This window comes from Trichomycterus rosablanca, chromosome 3, assembly GCF_030014385.1.
Source record: "Trichomycterus rosablanca isolate fTriRos1 chromosome 3, fTriRos1.hap1, whole genome shotgun sequence".
In the NCBI taxonomy this organism is placed as follows: Eukaryota; Metazoa; Chordata; class Actinopteri; order Siluriformes; family Trichomycteridae; genus Trichomycterus; species Trichomycterus rosablanca.
Genome location: NC_085990.1, coordinates 12,138,437 through 12,160,033, shown reverse-complemented (window position 1 = coordinate 12,160,033; position 21,597 = coordinate 12,138,437). Strand labels below are relative to the sequence as shown.

At 37.5% G+C, this 21,597-nt stretch overlaps 1 protein-coding gene across 1 annotated transcript in view; it reads left to right on the top strand.

The window, feature by feature from the left end:
- st18 (ST18 C2H2C-type zinc finger transcription factor) overlaps window positions 1–21,597 on the top strand; it is a 64,283-nt gene that overhangs the window by 11,075 nt on the left and 31,611 nt on the right. The window contains exon 2 of the mRNA XM_062992699.1: window positions 14,273–14,388. The gene's annotated coding sequence lies outside the window, so the exon portion shown is untranslated. The remainder of the gene's footprint in view (window positions 1–14,272; window positions 14,389–21,597) is intronic.

Below are 21,597 nucleotides of genomic sequence, written 5' to 3'. Positions count from 1 at the left end.
GTGCTAAGTTCAATTTACATTTTGTTAAAGATTATTCATTTTATTGATGCATGTCATCATAATCATGGCCCATCTGCTGAACTGGCACACTCACTTCAGATTCACTATACAACCCTGGAAACCTTTTAAGTACAAAATAGGGACTTTAATTCTGTTATCCCAGTGCAAGTGTGTTCAAGCTGGAGGAAATTCAATGAATAGAGCGTGCTGTAGATATTACACATAAAATATTCCTAATATCATTATATTGAAAATGGATCCTGTAAGTGGGGTCATTCGTTTATTTATTTATATTTTGCAAGCAATTTATTCTGATCAAGGTTGCGATGGGTCTGGAGATTATTCTAGTGAAACTTGAAGTAAGGCAGGAATGCAATTTGAACATGATGCCAAGCCAGTGCAGGGCATCGAACACTTAACCATTTACCCATTTACACTCAAGTCCAATACAGTCAATTCACCTTCTGGCATGCATGTTGTTTGGGAGGAAACAAGAGTACCTAGAGTCATCACATCTAAGTTTAATATATTCGATATATATTATATTATAATTTGTATGCCAATCGTTTGCCTTTTAAACTCATTGTGGATCCTTTGAGCAGCGTTTGGATTATTTATTCATTATTAAGCATCAAATTCTAAAGTTCTATCTCAAAAAATAATAATATACAGAAGTTCATCCCAAACAGGGTACCAGTCCATTACGGGACCTCACACACTCTCCCATTTACGTATTTACTCTTTGCTGCAAGTTTGAATTGTCAGTTCACATTATGAAACATTTTTGGCAGGAAACTAAGATAAAAATAAACTATATTCTATAAACTATATAACAAATATTGTCAGATAATTTGAATGCCATTTGCTTTTAAACACCCTTTAACCTCTTTATATATTCTTGATTCTTATGGGCATATTTGTAGTTAATCTGTATTTTTGGTCAGTGTTGGCTGTAGCATATTTAATAATGCTGCTACATGCCATAACCTTCTAAATCTGATAAATCTGTAGACTTTGCAGGACCCAAAATGTATCCTTCTAATCAAAAACCACTCATCTGTATGTAATAGTTAATACAAGAAATAAACATGCACAGAACAGAGTGACACTTAAGCCTAAGCCAGTGTTTGTTAACGTGAAAAATAGGAGATGAAACTGTCTTCAGAATATGTTCCAGCTTCTGGTAGTTATGTCTGTGAAACAATTAAATAAAAAGAAATCTGGAGCATTAATTTATTATAAAATTTAAATAAAATTATTTAAATGTTATTTAAAAAATAAAATAATAAGTAAAAACTAAATAATTTAAATTAATAAAAAATTAGTCCAGAATTGAAAGTCCCACTTTACCAGTAGCACATAAATATATTTTAAATAAAGCTTTTTTATGAAGATGTAAAACTGGATTTTGTTAACATTGGGATTAAAAGTAACAAAATAAAAGTATTCTCCATTTACTTTCAAAAATTCACACATTTGTCATTCAAAACCCATGCCAGCATGACATAAGAATGTTTTTTAGTGTTTGTAAACAAAATTAAAGTGCTTAAAATATAGAATACAAGTGAAATTCTATGTAAGCTATTGAACAAGGTTGTGCTGTGTGTGCATTCAATGCATTCGGAGCATTTAACATCCAGATCGTCGCTCCAGCTCTGCAACGACGCCCACATGCCCGTCCATTTCAGCACAATAACAATTCACCATTAACACATAAAACACTTCAGCACAACCCTTTCCAAACCGAGCTTTACACGGACTGGGACTTCATATGGCGGCGCTAAATCTGAGCTAACATGGATTTACACTGGCACAAGTTAAAGGCCCTGAGTTTGTAATCCAAGGTGGCCAGGGGATTTTGCTACACACTTCCAACAAATCAGCACTTCCAAAGTCCCAAACCAGTTGGCATGATGTTAAACACTCATTGTTCGAGTCTGGGTATGTTTGCTTTTCTTGACCAAGATTGGTGGGACTGTTTTGTGTATTCTATTGTTATCTGATTGCTTGTCATTATGTTGATTTTATTGTTGCATATCAGGCGTTTATACTCCACAGAATATGAAATTAAGAATTTATCAGCTAAAGCTTTTGCTATGTAAAGTATTACAACATGAGATTCTTATCAATTTGGCTAGAAGCTTTAACTTCTGCATCGGACACTCATTTAATTCATTTCTTTCCTAAAATGTCAGCAGTTCATTAGTACTTGGTTAAGTAAGACCTTTGACAGTTTTATTACCAGTATTTTTTATTCTGTTAATTAATTTTGCACAAACTGATTAATCCTGTTCTGTCAGGGTAAATGATCACTGCTGTTAGGATTAGGACTCTGAAAGGTCCGGTTTTTATATTTTAAACACTGTAGTGTTGCTTTAGCTTTGTGCTTTTAGTTATTGTTTATTTAGGAATAAAATTCTTCCCAGTTTAAGTGTTTTACATATATTTACATTAATATGTATGTATTTAGCAGGTAGACTTATCCAAACTGACCTACAATTAATAGAAAGGATACAATCCAAGCAATGATTGTGAAGAACCTTGCTCCAGGGACCAACAGTGGCAGATTGCAAGTAATAAAGCTTAAGGCTTTAATCTATCATCCTGTACCCTAACATCTGAGCCCATACTATTACTGGAAAAGGAAAGCAATTTGTTATTTCTTTATACTGTCCTTTATCCTGATCAAATTTCAAATGCTTCAAAGGTGTTTCCTAACATGAGACTACCACCACTGTATTTCACAGTGGAGTTGGTGTTACCTCACATGTCTAAGAAGACAAAGTTTAATTTTAGTGTCACTAAACTACATGTTTTTAAAGTGACGATTTCCAAATTGGTTGCAGATTTTTTTTTCCATCAACCATCTTATCCTGGTCAGAGTCTATGTGGGTTTGGTTTCATCGGAAATCACTGGACACAGGGCAGGTGTCAATCCATTGCAGGGCCATAGACATAGTCAATCACATATGTGTAGATGCCTGGCAAGCACCACCTGTGCTAAGAGGCAGATATGGACTGCAGGCAGGACAGTCATGCACACACTATGTCTATGTCTATGAAGCCATACTGTTGTAGCATGTACAGAATTAATCAATTTCTAAAATTGAAATATACATCTTTGCATAAATGGCACCATCACACATATGCAAATTACATATGCACCGATGCACCCCCATGCCAAGACAGTTGACTTTTGCAGCTTTCGCTGATAACAGTCTGGATGGTCCTTTTTGTCTTTGTCAGGGAGAACTTAATGTCCTTTTCTTCCAGAAAACAAGCTAAAACATGGACTCATCTGACCACAGAACAAGTTTCCACTGTCTTTCAGTCCATTTCAGATGAGTTCAGGCCCAGAGAATTCTGTGGTGTTTCTGCATAGAGTTTCAGGTTGGATTTCTTGATGCAGCGGTTGACTGTGTTATTTAACAACAGTTTTCTGAAGAACTATCATGCCTGTGTTGTATATTTAGCACAGTAGCATGACAGTTTTTCACACAATCTTGAACATCTCGAAGGTTACTCACATTCAGTAGTGGTTTCCGTTCTTTTCCTTCACAGATTTCCTGAATCTTTTCACAATACTATGCAAGGTAGATGGTGAAAGATCTAAATTATGTGTGAACTTGCATTGAAAAGTGTTCTTTCTGAACTGGTTCACAACTTGCTCATGAAGTTTGGCACAAAGTTTTGCCACGACTTATAATTGCTTGTACAGACTGATCCTTTGGTGGATGTTTTAAAAGCATTTGTAAAAGGAATTTGTAAATTGTTTATTTTATTTGGACACGATGCACACTGTTATATGTTATATACATATACGAGGGTTCTTCAAAAAGTTTCCGCACTTTTTAAAACTATTTATTAAGAATTTCAAAAATAAATTACATCACTTTTCTACATAGTTGCCTTCCGATGCAGCAAACTTTTTAATACCATCAGCAAAAAGTGTGTTTGGTTAAGCGTGTAGCCACTGATGCACCGCTGCTTTCACTTCATCATCACATGAAAATCTTTTTCCCCCTAAAGCTTCTTTGAGAGGTCCAAAAGGTGGAAATCAGATGGCGCTAAATCCAGACTATAAGCTCTCTCAGTCTCTCAGACATGGCCAATTACTCCTCCCACCCTCACCGTTTCCAACCAAAATATAAAAGTACAGAAACTTTTTGAAGATCCCACATATATGTTACACATAATCAGGAATATATGTTGTGGTTAGTGTCATGAGGCTGTACCTGATTTTTAAACATATGACACAAAGAAGGACCTCTGCCTCTTTCTCTTGGATCATGTGCCCATGGCCTGAACAACTACGTGAAATCAGGAGGGGTTCACTGTTTGTGCAGGCTGAAGGAGCGGCGCTTGAAGTGGCCTTGTTTAATGACAGCAGCAGCTGACTCATTAGGCGAGCGCGGCGAAAGGTAATTAACCCTGGGAAAAGTACAGCTGCCATACGAGCTGTTCATTTCAGCGCAATCTGATTAGAAATCAGGAGTTTAAAGGGTGTGCTCCTCACAAAACTCTGCCCCTGATACTTTTTTCTGTCTCTCTCTCTTATTGCCTTCTTTTTTTACCCTGAGGGCATTCAGATCAGCACAGACCTGCCTTTTGTGCTGCCGGGTTTTAAATTGAACAGATTTCTTCAAGCAAGACTGACGACCACCTGGTAGTACTTGTAGCGGCGCTGTAGATAGGTTTCTCAGGCCGGGACAATGAACGTAACTTAGAATAGGCGTGGAAGTTTTCTGCACCAACACCTGGCCTTGATTGTGGTGCCTTTTCAAACTGACGCCCCCATTGTTCCATCACGCGCGTGTAAAGTAATACATCTGCTTTTCTGCTGAAATGCCAACTAAGTGTAAAGGTCACTTAATTCAAGTAATTGAAAATGGGATTAGGAACTTACATTTACGGCATTTAGAAGACACTTTTATCCAGAGCGAGTAACCATTGTGATCGATACAATGCAAGCAATTGAGGGTTAAGGGCTTTGCTCAGAAGCTCAACCTTGGGAACTCGGCAGTGGTGGGGCTTGAACCAGGAATGTTCTGATCACTATTCCAGTTCCACTAAGCTACCACTAGCTTCAATAATAATAATAATAATAAAAAAAATTATTTTAATCATTAAATCATTGATTATTTTGAAGTAAATTATTTAACAACATTTATTTATCATATATTTATTTAGCACATTAATACAAATTACTATAACATCAAAGACTCGGGTATGAACTGTACAGGACCTTTTTCTTATGTGTTTTATGAATTCAGAGTTTATTGAGAGTTAGCAGACTCAAGTCTATGGCCATATATCGAGCCATTCAGAAAAATAGAGTCTAAGCATAAAGGTACTGGGTTTTGTCCCACCCCTTGGCAGGAGACACAGTTTAGTCTAACTAGCCCAACGTATCAGAGCAGAGATAAGTTTGTTGTACCAGCTGCCCATTAACAAGAAATTTAAAGGCCAGGCCACACAGGTAGAGACTGAGAAATAGAATTAACAACAGATTAACAATGTACTGTATGTTGCTAAGTGTATAGAAACTACACCTGATTAAAGTCGTGTAAGGGGTTCCTGCCTTGCACCCAGCGTTTCATTAGCTGCATCCATACTGAACAGTACCCGAAAGCAGTATGTGAGAGCGCTCTCATCTGGAGCTGCAAAGACTTTCATAGTGAAGAAGAAAGATGGCGGAAAGCAGAGTAAGACATTAAAAATGTTATAATTTAGTACAATCCTGAACGAGGTTATCAGTAGCTTTGTGGAGAACTCCAAAATTAATTTTGTCCGATTTAAAAATTTTTATAACTGGCGATGAGACGTCATGCATCATGTGACGTTGGTAAGATGGTGGACGTAGTACGTACGAGGTTGCGTGCATACTGCACACTTGCGTACTGAAAGAGCGTACTGCCTTACCGGCCGAGCAGTGCATACTGCTTCAAATTTAGTACGTACTGTTTAAGTATGCAATTTCGGACACAGCCCTTGTGAAACCGGACCGACCATGACAGTGACCGGGATAAGGTTGTTGTTAAATAAAAAATAAATTTATAAAAAATATAATTTGCAAAAGCTTAAGCATTCAAAGGTTCATAGTTAAGAATAACTTTACTACAATGATTAGGGAAGAACACCCTAAATGTTTTAATTTACGTGACCCCCAAAAATAATAATAAATATTTTAGTTTGGATGTTGGTAAAGCTGATTGATAATAATAATATTTTTTTAATTATAATAATAATTATAATTATAATTATAATAATTAAAATGATTGTTAATTATAAAAATAATTATTAATAAAAAATAATAATAATTTTTAAAAATGGCAATCATTTCCTTCGGGATAAATAAAGTATCTATCTATCTATCTATCTATCTATCTATCTATCTATCTATCTATCTATCTATCTATCTATCTATCTATCTATCTATCTATCTATCTATCTATCTATCTATCTATACTGCATTAATCTGTTAAGTTTTTCATATTTGAGTAATTATGTAACTTATTTAAAGCAGGAGATTAAAGCTAAATTCTGTAGATTGCCATAAGGCACAGTTCTTCTCCAAAACATAGAACACAATCAGTGTTCTGCTTTTTCATGCACTTCTTTTTTACCTTTTTTTTGGACATGACCAGGGTTAGGATTTTTCCTGTAGCTCTGCCAAATTTATGATGCCCTGGCCAGGCTTGTAATTACACATTAAGGATTCATCAGTGAAGTGAGTGTGTGCTGGAAAAATGATAAAAGTGTTCCCTTCTCATCTACAAAGAAAGTTAATCCTGAGATCTGTTCTCTATGTGTGTGTGTGTGTGTGTGTATGTGTGTGTGTGGCAGTGGGGACGGGCAATAATAAAAATGAATAGTGAACATTTTGGTGTGTGACCTCAACAACACTCCAGATTGGAATGCATAATTCTCTGATTTTCTTTGTTTTTTAAATTCTCCTAAAACTGTCAGTCATGGAGCTTAACACTGTGACTTCAGTTGAGCTCTGAGGTACCGAAATTGAAGTAGAAGTTTCTGTTTTGCTCAGAATATTATAATTACATTTGTGCTATTTAGCAGACACTTTTATTCAAAGCGACTTACAATTCTGACTAAATACAATTTGAGCAACTGAGGGTTAAGGGCTCAGGGGCCAACAGTGGCAAATTGGTGGTGGGGGGCTTGAACCAGCAACCCTCTGATTACTGGTCTAGTACCTTAACCACTAAGCTACCACTGTCCCACTGGAATCTCAAGACTGCCATAACGTACCAGTGCCTTATATTCCTTCATTCATTTTCATGTTTTACTTATTTCATTCTTTATCCTGTTAATGGTCACGGTTGGTCCGGTTTTCCTCGAATTACTAGACACAATGCAGTAATACACCCCGACCAGGTTGACAATCTGTCTCAGAGCCTCAGTTCCTCCCAAAGACACAGCCAGTCATGTCTTAATGTAGAAGCTAGACTGGCTGATAGCACTGTGGATTTGAAACCTGGATCCCAGCGGTAGTGGGCTAACGCAATTTATCGCTGCACCACCTGAGCGTCTATGTCTCTTGCATGTCTGCTCAATGTGTCTATGCAAGTTTCCTTTATGTACTTTAGTTTCTTCCAATGGGTTGGCTGCCCTAAATTGCTTGAATGCATTGAACTGTAAGAGTTGACTAGCACATCGTGTTTTTTTGTAAGCTAGACCCTTACTTTTCAGAAGAAAAATAAGTTAAATGTCTTGAAGTGACACTTGAACTATGTTTAAAGCCACTCCTATGCAGACCTATGGGTATTAGTTTTATTTTATTAGTTAATATGTAATAAAATTTGTAAAGATGCTTTACAAGCCTTCAGATTTCACAGTCCTACTTTTAAACAGTGTGAAACAACATTTTCCATATGCTTTTACCCCGAGGTTTTGTTTTACAGTGAAACATTTGCATTTCTGGAGTTGATTGGGTGATGCAGCAATTTAATAAGCTACCCCACCACCCCTCAACTTTAAACCTCAGTGGTGCTACTGGCCTTGCTGGGCGCACAAGACACACTTGATATATGGTGACGTCTGAGTCGGATAGGGTTTCTCTTCATTGTTGCTGCTGTAGTGACTCCTGCTGTTTGGTCAAGGGCACTGGGACGAGTAGTAGAGGATACTAGGCTAAGAAGGATTTTGGCATGGTGCTGCTTTTATGTAAGAATTCACTGCTGGATGGTGCAAAGAAGTCTCCAGTGACAACACACATGTTGGAAAGGGCAGGTGCTAGTCTGTGGGCTTCCTTAGCCAGCATGAGGGTGGTTTAAAAAGCTGGGGAGTTGGTAATGACGAAATTGGAAGAAAAAGGGAATAAATGCCAAATGTTTTTGGATTTTTATTTAATATTACATACAATGATTGTTAAAAGATGTTTTTTTGATTGTTAATACATGTTTATAGGAAAAAAAAACAAGACAAGAACTACATGTTATATTTTATGTAATATAGTGGCAGTCACTGGCCCAGAAGGCTAACTGGTTTCTTACCTTTGTTGTACTGGTTCGTGGACTATTAGAAGCCACTTAGAAGACCACTGGTGGTACGTAGCCCAGTGCTTAAGAAATCGTTTAGCTATATATTCCTTGTACTTAATTAGTAAATATAATAAGCTCTTTAAACAACCGCCATGAGGACATCGCACTGACATCACAGAAAATAATTCCATATTTACCAGTCTAACAATTCGTACATTAGATGACGACAGCTGTATAATGATGATCAGAAAATGACCTTCACAACTAGAGTTTGGCTTTTTTAACTTTCCAATTAAAATATATTTGAATAATCATATGAACCATTTAAGTAATAATTCTACCACTCCTAAATTAAAGACCTAAGGGTAGATGATACGTTTTATGATTCAAATTATGCTAAAAACTGATTCTACTCAGCGTAGAAATGAAATCTTTTAAACAAGACAAGCTGCTTTATGAGCTTTTAGTAGCTTTCACAGTGCTAGTTTCACATCTCTGATGTGAACTTTTTTCTCCCCCAGATGCTATGATCACAAGGTTTTGTTTTACACAGAAACATTTGCATTTCAATAAGCCGTGTGTTTGAAAAAAAAAAAAAAAACTGGAGCTCTTGTGTGTTCTTTAACCTTGCATCTCTACCACATCCAAACATTCCTCATTCAAATCCATTCAGAATAAAGGCACCCAGGAGACGAGGCTAATATAACGATAGGGGACTATTTTTGTTTTGATTTATTTTGTTAAACACGTGTGTATTTTAACCCAATGCTGTTTAGATTTCATTTTCATTTTTTTCCCTCGACAGGCTGAAAGTAAAGCAGAGCTATACACTAACACAGTGCTTTATTTACACTAAAATAGAAAACACTTAGCATGTAAAATGGATGTGGAAATTATTCCTGGGGTAAACTACAAACAGCAAAGTTTTTTTCCAGCCTGCCCCCTCCTTCTAGCAGATCAGAGTGTAATTGCCAGTAATCAGGTCTGTTTGCGGCTGATAAAACCTTGGTGAATGCGCCGAAGCCCTCTCTTTGTGTGATGACTCAATTATGCCCGAAGAGTGCCTCATCAAACCTGGCCCATCAGCTGCCTTAATAAATAAGGAAGACGCAAACTTGCTGCAGGCACATTGTAATTCCATTCATTCCGTAATTACATTCAGCACAGCGTTAACCCTTTCCTTCTGCCATACAGGGCACAAAGACCAAGGGGAAGGAAAGGAATGACCTTGTGCCGGGGCCCTAGGCTCCATAATTCAGACAGTGATACAGCTTCGAGAAAGGGAATGTGAGAGAGGGAGTATTAGTGTAGATAGTGTTCAAGGTTTTTATTTATTCATTGTCTGGAAGCGAACGCAGCATTATTCCAAAATTACACTGAAACTGCAATCTAATCATAACACTCGTTCAGCACCCGGGCGGCCCAGAGAGCCATTTTTACCCCTAAAATCTTTTTTTTTCCTTAAAAAGCCACAACCTTTTTTATCTTGGGCTTCTTGTCTGTGGACTATATTTATAAACACTATTTTATTTTAATACATTTAGCAAAATATAAATATGATAAGATAGTTATGCAAACTCTGATATGAAATGGTCTGTTATAATAAATATAAAAAAGGCATTTTCATTTATATACGTATTTTTATTTATATATGTATTTTTATATACCAATTGGACGTCCCTGGTCAAATTTCATAATTTGACAATTTAAGTTTAAATTAATATTAATTAATTAATTATTAATTTAATTAAATGAATGAATATATCCTAATATCTAATATAGCCTTTGGCTTTGCAAAAAAGCAGCATTAATTATATATAAACAAACACTGATCAGGCATAACATTAAAACCACCTTTCTACACTTACTGTGCATTTTATCAGCTCCACTTACCATATAGAAGCACTTTGTAGTTCTTTACTTCTTTACAATTACTGACTGTAGTCCATCTATTTCTCTACATACTTTTTTAGCCGGCTTTCACCCTGTTCTTCAAATGTCAGGACCCCCACAGGACCACCACAGAGCAGGTATTATTAAGGTGGTGGATCATTCTCAGCACTGCAGTGACATTGACATGGTGGTGGTGTGTTAGTGTGTGTTGTGCTGGTATGAGTGGATCAGACACAGCAGCGCTGCTGGAGTTTTTAAACACATCACTGTCACTGCTGGACTGAGAATAGTCCACCAACCAAAAATATCCAGCCAACAGCGCCCTGTGGGCAGCGCCTGTGACCAATGATGAAGGTCTCGAAGATGACCAACTCAAACAGCAGCAATAGATGAGCGATCGTCTCTGACTTTACATCTACAAGGTGGACCAACTAGGTAGGAGTGTCTAATAGAGTGGACAGTGAGTGGACACAGTATTTAAAAACTCCAGCAGCGCTGCTGTGTCTGATTCACTCATACCAGCACAACACACACTAACACACCACCACCATGTCAGTGTCACTGCAGTGCTGAGATTCATCCACCACCTAAATAATACCTGCTCTGTGGTGGTCCTGTGGGGGTCATGACCATTGAAGAACAGGGTGAAAGCAGCCTAAAAAGGTATGTAGAGAAACAGATGGACTACAGTCAGTAATTGTAGAACTACAAAGTGCTTCTATATGGTAAGTAGAGCTGATTAATTGGACAGTGAGTGTAGAAACAAGGAGGTGGTTTTAATGTTATGGCTGATCAGTGTACATATATATTTGTTCAAGTTTGACATAATGGAATTAATAATTGCAATGTTACAGCAGCTTTAAATGTATAAAGATATAAAAAATGTTTATACATATTTAAGAAATAGAATAATAAAGATATATAAAAGTTACAAAATATATAGTTATATAACTATAATATATAATATATAAATATATACTGTAGTTGTACAATTTTAAGGTTATTGCACAGTAACATAGTAGAATAATCAACATTTTGTTAATTTTTTAAGAAAAAAATGGCCTGCATAAAATCAGGGGGTTCCAGACTTTTGCATATGCTTATACAGCAGTATTTATAGTAATAGTAAATATAGTATTAAATATTATTCATATACACATTTTACCTTTTTCTTTTTTCAATGAACATTGGGACACATTCTAAGCCATTGGAATTGTACTGGTCAGATGTAACACCACATTTCCAGAAGCCCTCCTCCCAGTCTGTGTGTAATGATAGTAGTGGTGGAGAGCACTGCCCAACAAGTCTGTTCAAACTATATTTCTTAGGCGTCCAACTGGTTCTGCTCACTACAAAGTACATGATGTATGTTTTACATCCTTTTAATTCAAATTAAACCATTCCTTATAGATATGCAAGCTTGTGAACATTAGTTGTACCTAATATTTGAACATATATTTGATTTTGAACTTTATTCTGTTATCAGATTCTGATAACACTCATATCTTTCCATACTCTAATCAGAACAAACGACTTTTTCATTCAGATTGGGATTGTGCTTGTTGCAGTTTCCATGCCCACTTCAAGACAGTTCAGATAAGGTTGTGGGAAAAGTAGCAGATGGGACAAGACAGAAATCAACCACCGTACACCCTGTACACACACACACACATTAGCAAGCACTAGATCCCAGGAGACTTCAGGGTCCGTGTCCTCTGTATGGGTTCATCAGAAGAGAAGATGCTTTAGATACTGAATTGTCCATATGATGGTAATGAGATTGCCCATACACTATATGGCCAAAAGTATTTGGACACCTGACCATGAGCATGTTGTGCATCCTAATACTTTGTCCATGTAGTGTATCACATTATCACATAATCATATCTTTTTGGGGTATTACCACTGACTGTACTACAGACAAGTGTGGGTGGTAAACAAATATCATATGCTACACTTTATGACCAAAAGTATGTGAACACTGGGCTATGAGTTTGTTGGACAGACCATTCCACAACCATGGGCATTGACATAGATCTGTCTCCTTCTCTCCCATTTGTCACTAGAACACCCTCCACTCGTCTAGAAAGGCTTTTTAAATGTTTAAATCTTCAAATGTTCATTCAGTCAAATGAACATTTGTGGGTTCAGGCAATGATGATGGATGAGAAGACTTGAAGTGTTCACCGAGGTTAAAGTCAGGGCTCAGTGCAGGATACTGGAGGTTCATTAAAGGCAAACAGTTGATTTTATATAATTATATATAATATATATAATAAACAAAGGGTGTCAACATACCTTCAGCCACATACTGTGTATAACATCAAAATCATCACTTGTTATGTTTCTTTACTCGTTTTTTTCCTATAATTCGTCACCTGTTTCTTTATTATACATGAATACAACCTCTCTGTCTAAACAAAACAAACAGGTGTGGGATTCAGAGCCCGTGGATCTGAGCCGTTTTGATGTGAAGTGTTTAAATATTTAATTTACAGTTACAATCACGCCATTATTAAATCTCTCTTATGAAATCAATTAGCATCTTGCTGAGAGTCGATGAGCCACATGAGATTTAACCACTGATCAGGAATTTAACTACTTACACACCTAACATGGCAATACCGTTCCTTTCTACAGGTTTACAGTGGATTAATATGATGAATTGAAGACTTAGGACCCCTTTGATAATAGAAGAGCTTTATTCAACTAGCATTAAGCCTAGCATTAAGTCTGACAGAGGACAAGTCTACCATCAGACCTCTGCAACTGATTCAAAATACAGCCACATGTCTGGTTTTCTATTTACCCAAGTGCTTCAAATCACTCCACTGATGTGTTTACTTCACTGGCTTCCTGTAGCTGCCTACATTTCATTTTAGAACAATGTTAAAGCCAAAAACAGAACAGCCCAATATACCTTTAAGCACTTATCAAACCCTATTCGTGCGAAGAACTCAAGGAAGACAGGCATCATGGCTCGGCTCTTATTTGTATTTGGATTAGCATTAAGCTTGTGGAATTAACTTTTTTCTGTCTGTTCGAACAGCTGGGCTTTAAAACCCACCTCTTTTCCAATTTCCGATGTCTATAAAAAACAAAACCTTATTTTGACCTATTTTTATTCTAACATTGCTATAGCAGATTGTACTTCCAGGCTGTTGCATATTGGTACTGAAGTAAAGAAATGTGAAAGAATTCTAAATTGCCTCTAGGTCTGAGTGATCGCATGAATGAGTGTGTGTCCAGTGTTTTTGCTGTCCGGCTGTACTTGGCTAACATAAAATGGTTAGTAAAATTGATTGAACAATGATGATTGGACTGTAAAGGGTTTACAAAGGCAAACCCTAAATGAAATCCTTATGTATTTACATCTGTAATGCAAAGAGCAAAGTCCCAACCCTATAACTAAGAGTAATACCATGCTCGGAACTTGTTTCTCAGTGTTATGATCACTGTAGCACAGCTCTATGTTTACTCATTAAGAACTACAGTGTATTGTTTTTACTTGTCAGTCTGTGTCTTTGGCTCTTATCTAGTTATTGGTTCATCCAATTCTGATCCACCCCTGTTCTGAGTTTACATCTTACAGCTTGTGATCCTCATGTTGATTTTAGGTGCACAGCTCTTATCATTTATAGTTTGTTGCTAATCTACATGTTTTAACCCTGTTTATATTTGTCTGTTAACCGGTGTAGTTCAGTGTTGCAATATCTCAGTGTTGCAACTGGCAACGTGCAAGTGACCGATTGTGCTAAAGAAATACAGGCAATTAAAATCAGCCTCAAAATTGTTAATTAGTTAATCATGAATTTGTAAGCTGTGATCCCAGTTTAGTGTTTTTAAAGTCTAACTGACCTTTTCCTCTCTAAATCCAGACGATGCTATTGGAGCCAGATCTCTGAGGAGTGGAGAGACCAGACCAAGCAAAAAGACGAGGGAACCCAAAGGACCTTACAACCCCTACTCATCATCATTCTGTAAAGAAGTAAAGGTAGGAAATGTCTTTTTTGATTAAGCTGAGTGGTCCTTGGGAGCTCTGTACTTTAAGATATAGTTTAAAGGGTTTCAAGTGTTTTTATATCAGGGCTATCCACAGGCCACTGGAGTTTCTCCACACCAAAGTTGTCACACCAATGTCAGTTGCTTATGGACAAAGGCACAGTCCTGTTGGAACAGAAAAAGGCTTTTCCCAAAATAGTTGCCACAAAGTTGAAAGCATTTAAATTATTTTATATTATTGATAGGCTAGTGTTCTGATCTAGCTACCAATTTAGTATACTAGCTTAAGACAAGCACTTGTTGAAGGAGAGTTTCATCTAGATACTTCACCTTGTTTTCACTTTGAGCATAATATTAGCTGGTAGAGTGGCTGCCACACAGGAATATGGGTCCTAAGGACTTGGGTTTAATCTTTACCCCTGGTCAATGTCTGAGGTCTTGCAGGTTTCCTTGTGTAAGCATTATACCCTGCAATGGGTTGGTGCTCTATAAGGATTGTGTCCAATTTTTTCTGGGTTGTGCTGGATCTTCCAATGACCCTTACCAGGACACAGCAGTTAGATACAATAAATGAATAAATAATAAATAATTGCACACTATGAAGAAGAAGAATGTCTTTATTTGTCATATATACATATATACACGTGTACAGTACAATGAAATGATTCTGGGGTCTGAGCTCAGAGTCAGCCATTGTATGGCGCCCCTGGAGCAGAAAGGGTTAAGGGTCTTACTCAAGGACCCAAGAGTGGCTGCATAGCAGCATGGATTTGAACTGGCATTCTTCTGATTGATAGCCCAAAGCTCTACCCACTAGGCTCCCAAATATATGTGGGACATATGTGGTTTAGGTAACAGCCTTAAACCTTCCTTAACTGTTCTGTGATAGCTAGGCGGACTTAAATTAATTGCTGAGAATGTAATGATTTTATGATGCTAACAATGCTAAATGTTAATGCTAAATGTTAATGCTATCCGATTGCATACTGCCCACTATGTAATAGATCAGAGTACTACTAATACCATTGGTGGTGCACTAATTTAAAATACTATTTAGTGTAGCTGTAACTGATTTGAATCACAGCCAAGACAATGAATGTTATTGTATTTTAGGCATTCCGTTGGCACTGTCTGCCCTTATTGTTTATCATATTCAAAAGTGAAAAGTTCATACATCTGTTTTATTTGACATTAAAAAAAGAAAATAAAAAGCTAGCAATTATTTCACTGATTAAAATTAGGAGTTGAAAGACACTTTGAGAGACACTTAAAAGGTTATTGATGTTAGAAGGTTCAGCAGAGTCTACTCAACATGCTTTTGATAAGCAACATGAATGTAAATGTTGCATAAGGCAGTGCATGATATTATTTGAAGACATTGTATTTACCACCTACTGCTGGGTAATTCAGCTTCACAATGCCACGAGGAGACACTTGGAGGCTATTCAGAGCAAGCGGAAAATCCAATTATGTAACGCTGAGTAAAAATAGACCGCTCTGGTGCTGTTCTTATAGTTTTTAGTTGTTGAATGATGAAATGCTAGAGATTATTGCAGGAGACAAAAAACACAATTTTTGAAACACTTTAACCAAAGTGATCTGAATGACCCTCCTCCCTTTTCTTTTTTTTTGATAAATTTTTTATTGAGCTTTTTTTTCACCCAAGCTTGTCATGGACAGTTGGAGCTTATCTTTCTTTTGATGCTGCAGCTGCCCCCGTCCCAAATCAAGAAGGGCCAAGACTATTATGCACCCTTTCCGACACATTTGCAGTCGCTGATCACTTCTTTTCACCTGTGTAGTATCATGTGCGGAAAGCCACGTATTGCCATCCGTGATCCACCCCTGTGCAGACGCATTGATCGGTTAACAGAGGCCATAATTTCCCAGCTATGAGGGACCCTGTTTAAGCCATTGTCCCTCTCTCCCTAGACACACAGCCAATCATGTTTCTGTGTAGGCACACGGCCGGCTGATAGCATGAATGAGTCCCCCTTAAGTGGCCTAAGGTTAAGTTGTTTAAATAAATGCCACAGTACGTTTCTTTCACTTCTTTATATGTGTTTTAAATCATTTATATTCTTTTATCTTTTTAGTATTCTAAGGTGACTTAGCAATCTCATGTTGTGTTTCTGATACCTTGATGTTTCTAAAAATAAAGATGCACTGAGAAAGATCTAGCTAGTTAACTGCTAACAAAGATCGTGATCTTGCATGATTCGTTCATTCATCTTATTAATCACTTCATCCTGATCAGGGTCATGGTAGGTTGAGGCCTACTTAGAACCACTAAAGTGCAGAACAGGACTACACTCTAAACAGGGTGCCAGTTTATTTCAGGGCAAAACACAATCATACATTCATTGGCTCACTTACTCCAACGGAAAATTTAATGTAGCTAGTCAGACTAGCGGCATGTTTTTGGCAGGTGGAAGAAATCTGGTGTACCCGGTACAAACCCACTGAGACATAATGAGTTTTGTAGCACCCATGATACCTTGCAGCCAAACAAGATACAATCAATTCAATGACTTCATTTAACTTCTGTTGCTTCTTATAGACAATATAAAGTTGAAATCCTGCATTTGTGGTGCATTTGCATTGTTTTATATTTTGCTTAAACTCTCTGTCATGTCACAGGAATAAGCATGTCATAAACATGTCATGCCGGATGTCATATGCTGTTATGAGTGGTGATGGCAGGTATTTTAACAGTTTTATATTGTCAGTATCATTACTGTTAGACTTTAATCAGGTGCTAATATGCTGTTATGACAATGACTACAGTTACCAGTACTACCAACATATGACATCCTGCATAACAGGTTTACTACTTATTTTTGCCAGTGGCATGATGGAGGGTTAGAAGAACCATCAGAACTGCAAGGAAGGATAATTGAAAATAATGAAAAACATGAACATTTAGATTTCAGTGGGTATACAAAGAGATTTTGGAAATTCATTAAAAGTTATACATGTTTATGATACACTATGTGGAGAAAAGTATTTGGACACCTGACCATGAACTTGTTGGACATTCCATTTCCAAACAAACAGTATTAAAATAAAGTGGCCTCTGTGTGATCTTTTTAGCTATAACAGCTGCCACTCTTCTGACAAGGTTTCTTACAACACTTTGATGATCTTTATTACTTTAATACTTTTATGTCGGCAGGAATTTGTGCCCATTCAGTCAAAAGAGCATTTGTATGGCTGGGCACTGATGCTGGTCAAGAGAGCCTTAATTGATGTTCCAGTTCATTCCAAAGCTGTTCAGTGGGGCTGAGGTCAGAACTCTGTGCAGGACAATGGAGTTTATTTAAACCAAGCCTTTTTTCATGTCTTTATAGACATTGCTTTGTGCACGGGGCAAAATAATGATAGAAGAGAAATGGTCTTCCCTAAATTGTTGCTGCAAAGCTGAAAGCATAGAATTTTCTTTATATAATTGATTTATTACACCTGTTAGCAATTGTTGTGGCTAAATCACATGATTTCAAAAATTAAAAGGGGGCGCCCAGGTGGCGCAGCGGGACATTTCGCTAGCACACCAGCGCCGAGATTCTAAACTCCTCGGTTTGAAACTGGTCGACTGGGCACCATCTAGCAGGCATAATTGGCAGTGCCTGCAGCAGACACGTCTCTGCTAGGGTGGAATGACCGGACTATGTGGGTGGGGTCTTCAAACACTGTGTAAGGACCCTGATTGGCAGATAGAGAGGCGCCTGTGCAGAGTGCATAGGTGAAAAAGGGTTCCGTTAAGGGCTGCGCGTGAGTCGGAGGAGGTGTAAGCAGCAATACTGCATTTAGGGATCCCCCAGCGGAGGAAGACAAATTGACTATGCTAAATTGGGGAGAAAAATGGGAGAAAATGCATAAATAAAATAGTAAAAAATATTTTTGTCCATGAAGTGTATTAGCAGTGTACTGTATAATATGTTTCTATAATGTATTTATTCTCACTGCTTTAATTAGATGCCTTTAACCTCTAGATCAGCTTGTTTGTGCCACCCTTTCCCCTCCCCAACTTTTTGGCTGTTGAATTTGTCTGCATCCAATTGGTGACTGACAAACTGTTAAAAAAAAAAAACTCATTCCCTCAGCTCATCAGTTTATTTTGTTCTATCATGAAATCATTTCTGAAACTAATTTTCATTATTTTATTATTGGCTGTGTCTCATTTTAAATGAACCTGACATGACATTGCTACTTCAGACACATAAAAAAGGTACTGATTGGATGATTCTAAAGGGAACAATCTATGTAAAGGCGCAGTATAAAGATGTCCAAGAGTTGAATGTGTGACTAGATTTATTGTACAGCACAGAATCTATTGTGATGGTATTGTCATTTATTTGACTTTTATTCATTATTGATCAATTTTGATTGAGATGGTAATGACTTGTATGATCATAATCCTATGATCCTAATGTAAATAATGCATACACAGTGACTATATGGCTCATGTAAATAATCATGTATATCAATGTTCTTATTAAATACATTTCATATCTTAATATTTTAAAACATATTAACACTGTTTTTATTGTAAACAAAAAACAAAAAATAAATTCAAAAGTCATAAAAACATATGTGGTTTCTGATATGACCCTGGATGTACTTTCACAAACCCAGCATAAAGCAAAGGCATGTTTAATAACCTCAGTTTCTAAAGGTACAAATGTTCATGAAACCCTGGTCAAATCCTAGCAGTAGACAATAAAGTGCCAGCCAAGCCTAAACTGATCAAACAAACCCTAATTCTCACTCTTAACACGAGGTGTCTGACGGAAACCAGGTGCAGAAAGTGTTTTGGTGTTGTGGTGCGTTTGTGTCCAGTGCATGTGTGCAAACCAGAGACGGGTGTAATGAACTAATCAGGTACATTAGTTATTACAGAATGTAATCTATAGTGTTTGGGAGTTGTTTGCCTCGATAGGGAGTGCAGTAATCAAAAGTAATGAAGCTATTACGCCCGGGGAGCCGTGAGGGGACCAGCGTGGCATTAAGAGTGGACCACATAAAAGGTTTATTAAAGGAAATTAAGGCCCATCACTGCCACACCTGCTCCCCCTATTATAAATGTATGACAGGTCAGTGCCTTCAATCACAACAGCCAAGCCGAGATAGAGAGAGAGAGAGAGAGAGAGAGAGGGAGAGAGAGAGTGTTAGAGAGTGAGAGGAATCATGTTTCCCATTACGACTGGAGTAACAGCACAGTCTGTGACTCACCGCAGCCCCTCTGACCACTATACACCACCATCAGCCCGGAATAATTACATTTAATAGGTTTTATTTGGGATCGGCAAGGCGACGCTGCAGCAGGGAAAGTGTGTGTGTGTGTGTGTGTGTGTGTGTTGGGGGGGTGAAAGTGCCATTAACAACTCTTTTTGTCTAAAAACACTCCATGACGCTTTTTTTTTGCACCATGATTTTACATCATTATATTTCGGCCATTGCTGTCACGCCTCTTTCAAAAGCCAGACTCACTCTCCTCTCTGCTATGTTTTCCTTTTGGCTGCAGTTTGTCTCTATGCTAAAATAATCAAATCCCATGGACAGAAATACAAAATACTAAAGCACTGCAATACATGTGATATGGTCTTTTATTTAAGTAATTGGGTCACAATGTCGATAGATTCAGATCCAGCATGAAACTCCCTTGATGATAAGAGGACATTCAGGTCTCAAAAGGGACCCATACTCCTTTGACGGCCTAGACGGTACTTGAATCAATAAAATTAAGATTAAATAAATAGAAATTACTTGCTTATTCAGATGCCTTCTAAATATTCAATTCAATCACCTAAAAATTACCCAGCATTTTATTACAGCTGTAAAATTATTATGAATATATAACATAAATATCCTTTAACTTATTAACGCCAATATTTATACAATTCAGGTAGCTCTCACCTTAATTAAAGCTTTGAACTCATTACCTAAAATATTATTAAAATTTAGATCTTTGAACTGTTAACAGGTGTAATTACAAATTACTCACTTACTTTCTTAACCGCTTATCCAATTAGGGTCGGGGGGGGGGGGGGTAGGGGGGGGGGGGAGCCTATCCGAGCTTTTCAATGGGCCCAAGGCACTCAGTAACACCCTGGACGGGGCACCAGTCCATCGCAGGGCAGACACACACACACACACACATTCACCTATAGGGCAATTCAGTGTCTCCAATTAACCTGACTGCATGTTTTTGGACTATGGGAGGAAACTGGAGCTCCCGGAGGAAACCCACGCAGACACGGGGAGAACATGCAAACTCCTCACAGAAAGGACCCGGACCACCCGGGATCAATCCCCGGAGGTTCTTGCTGTGAGGCGACAGTACTACCCACCGAGCCACTGTGCCGCCCCCATTACAAATTAAATACAGTTTTTGTCTATATATGTAGCCTAGCGGTCAAGGTACTGGACTACATTTACATTTTCAGCATTTAGCAGACGCTTTTATCCAAAGCGACTTACACAATGAGCGGAACACGATGAGCAATTGAGGGTTAAGGGCCTTGCTTAGGGACCCAACAGTGGCAACTTGGTGGTGGCGGGACTTGAACCGGCAACCTTCTGCTTACTAGTCCAGTACCTTAACCACTGAGCTATCACTGGACTAGTAATCAAAAGGTTGCTGGTTCAAGCCCCACCACTGCCAGGTTGCCACTGTTGGGCGCTTGAGCAAGGCCCCCAACCCTTAATTGCTTAGACTGTATACTGTCACAGTAATGTAAGTCGCTCTGAATAAAAGCATCTGCTAAATGCCGAAAATGTAAATGTATATATATATATATATATATATATATATATATATATATATATATATATATATATATATATATACACCTCTCTCTTTCTCACCGGTTAATTTGGTTAATTAGTTTGGTTAACTTTAAACTTAACTTAATGTAATTTCATTGTACCCACACAGCACTGGGGTCGCTGGGTACAGTAGGTACAAGGCAGTAAAGTCAATGTCAACAGAACACAAGGGTTAAGCTCAAAAACATTTTTCACTTGAACCCAAATCAAATGTTGTTCTACCACCAAACCTAAATACCCTTTAGCTCATTAACAGGAATGTAATTGCATTTTAAATACCATTTTTGTTCTTTTATTGGACGACTTTTAACGTTAACTGAAATAGTTCTGGGGCTCAAATATCTTAAATTATTAAAGTTTCCTTTTGACTAAT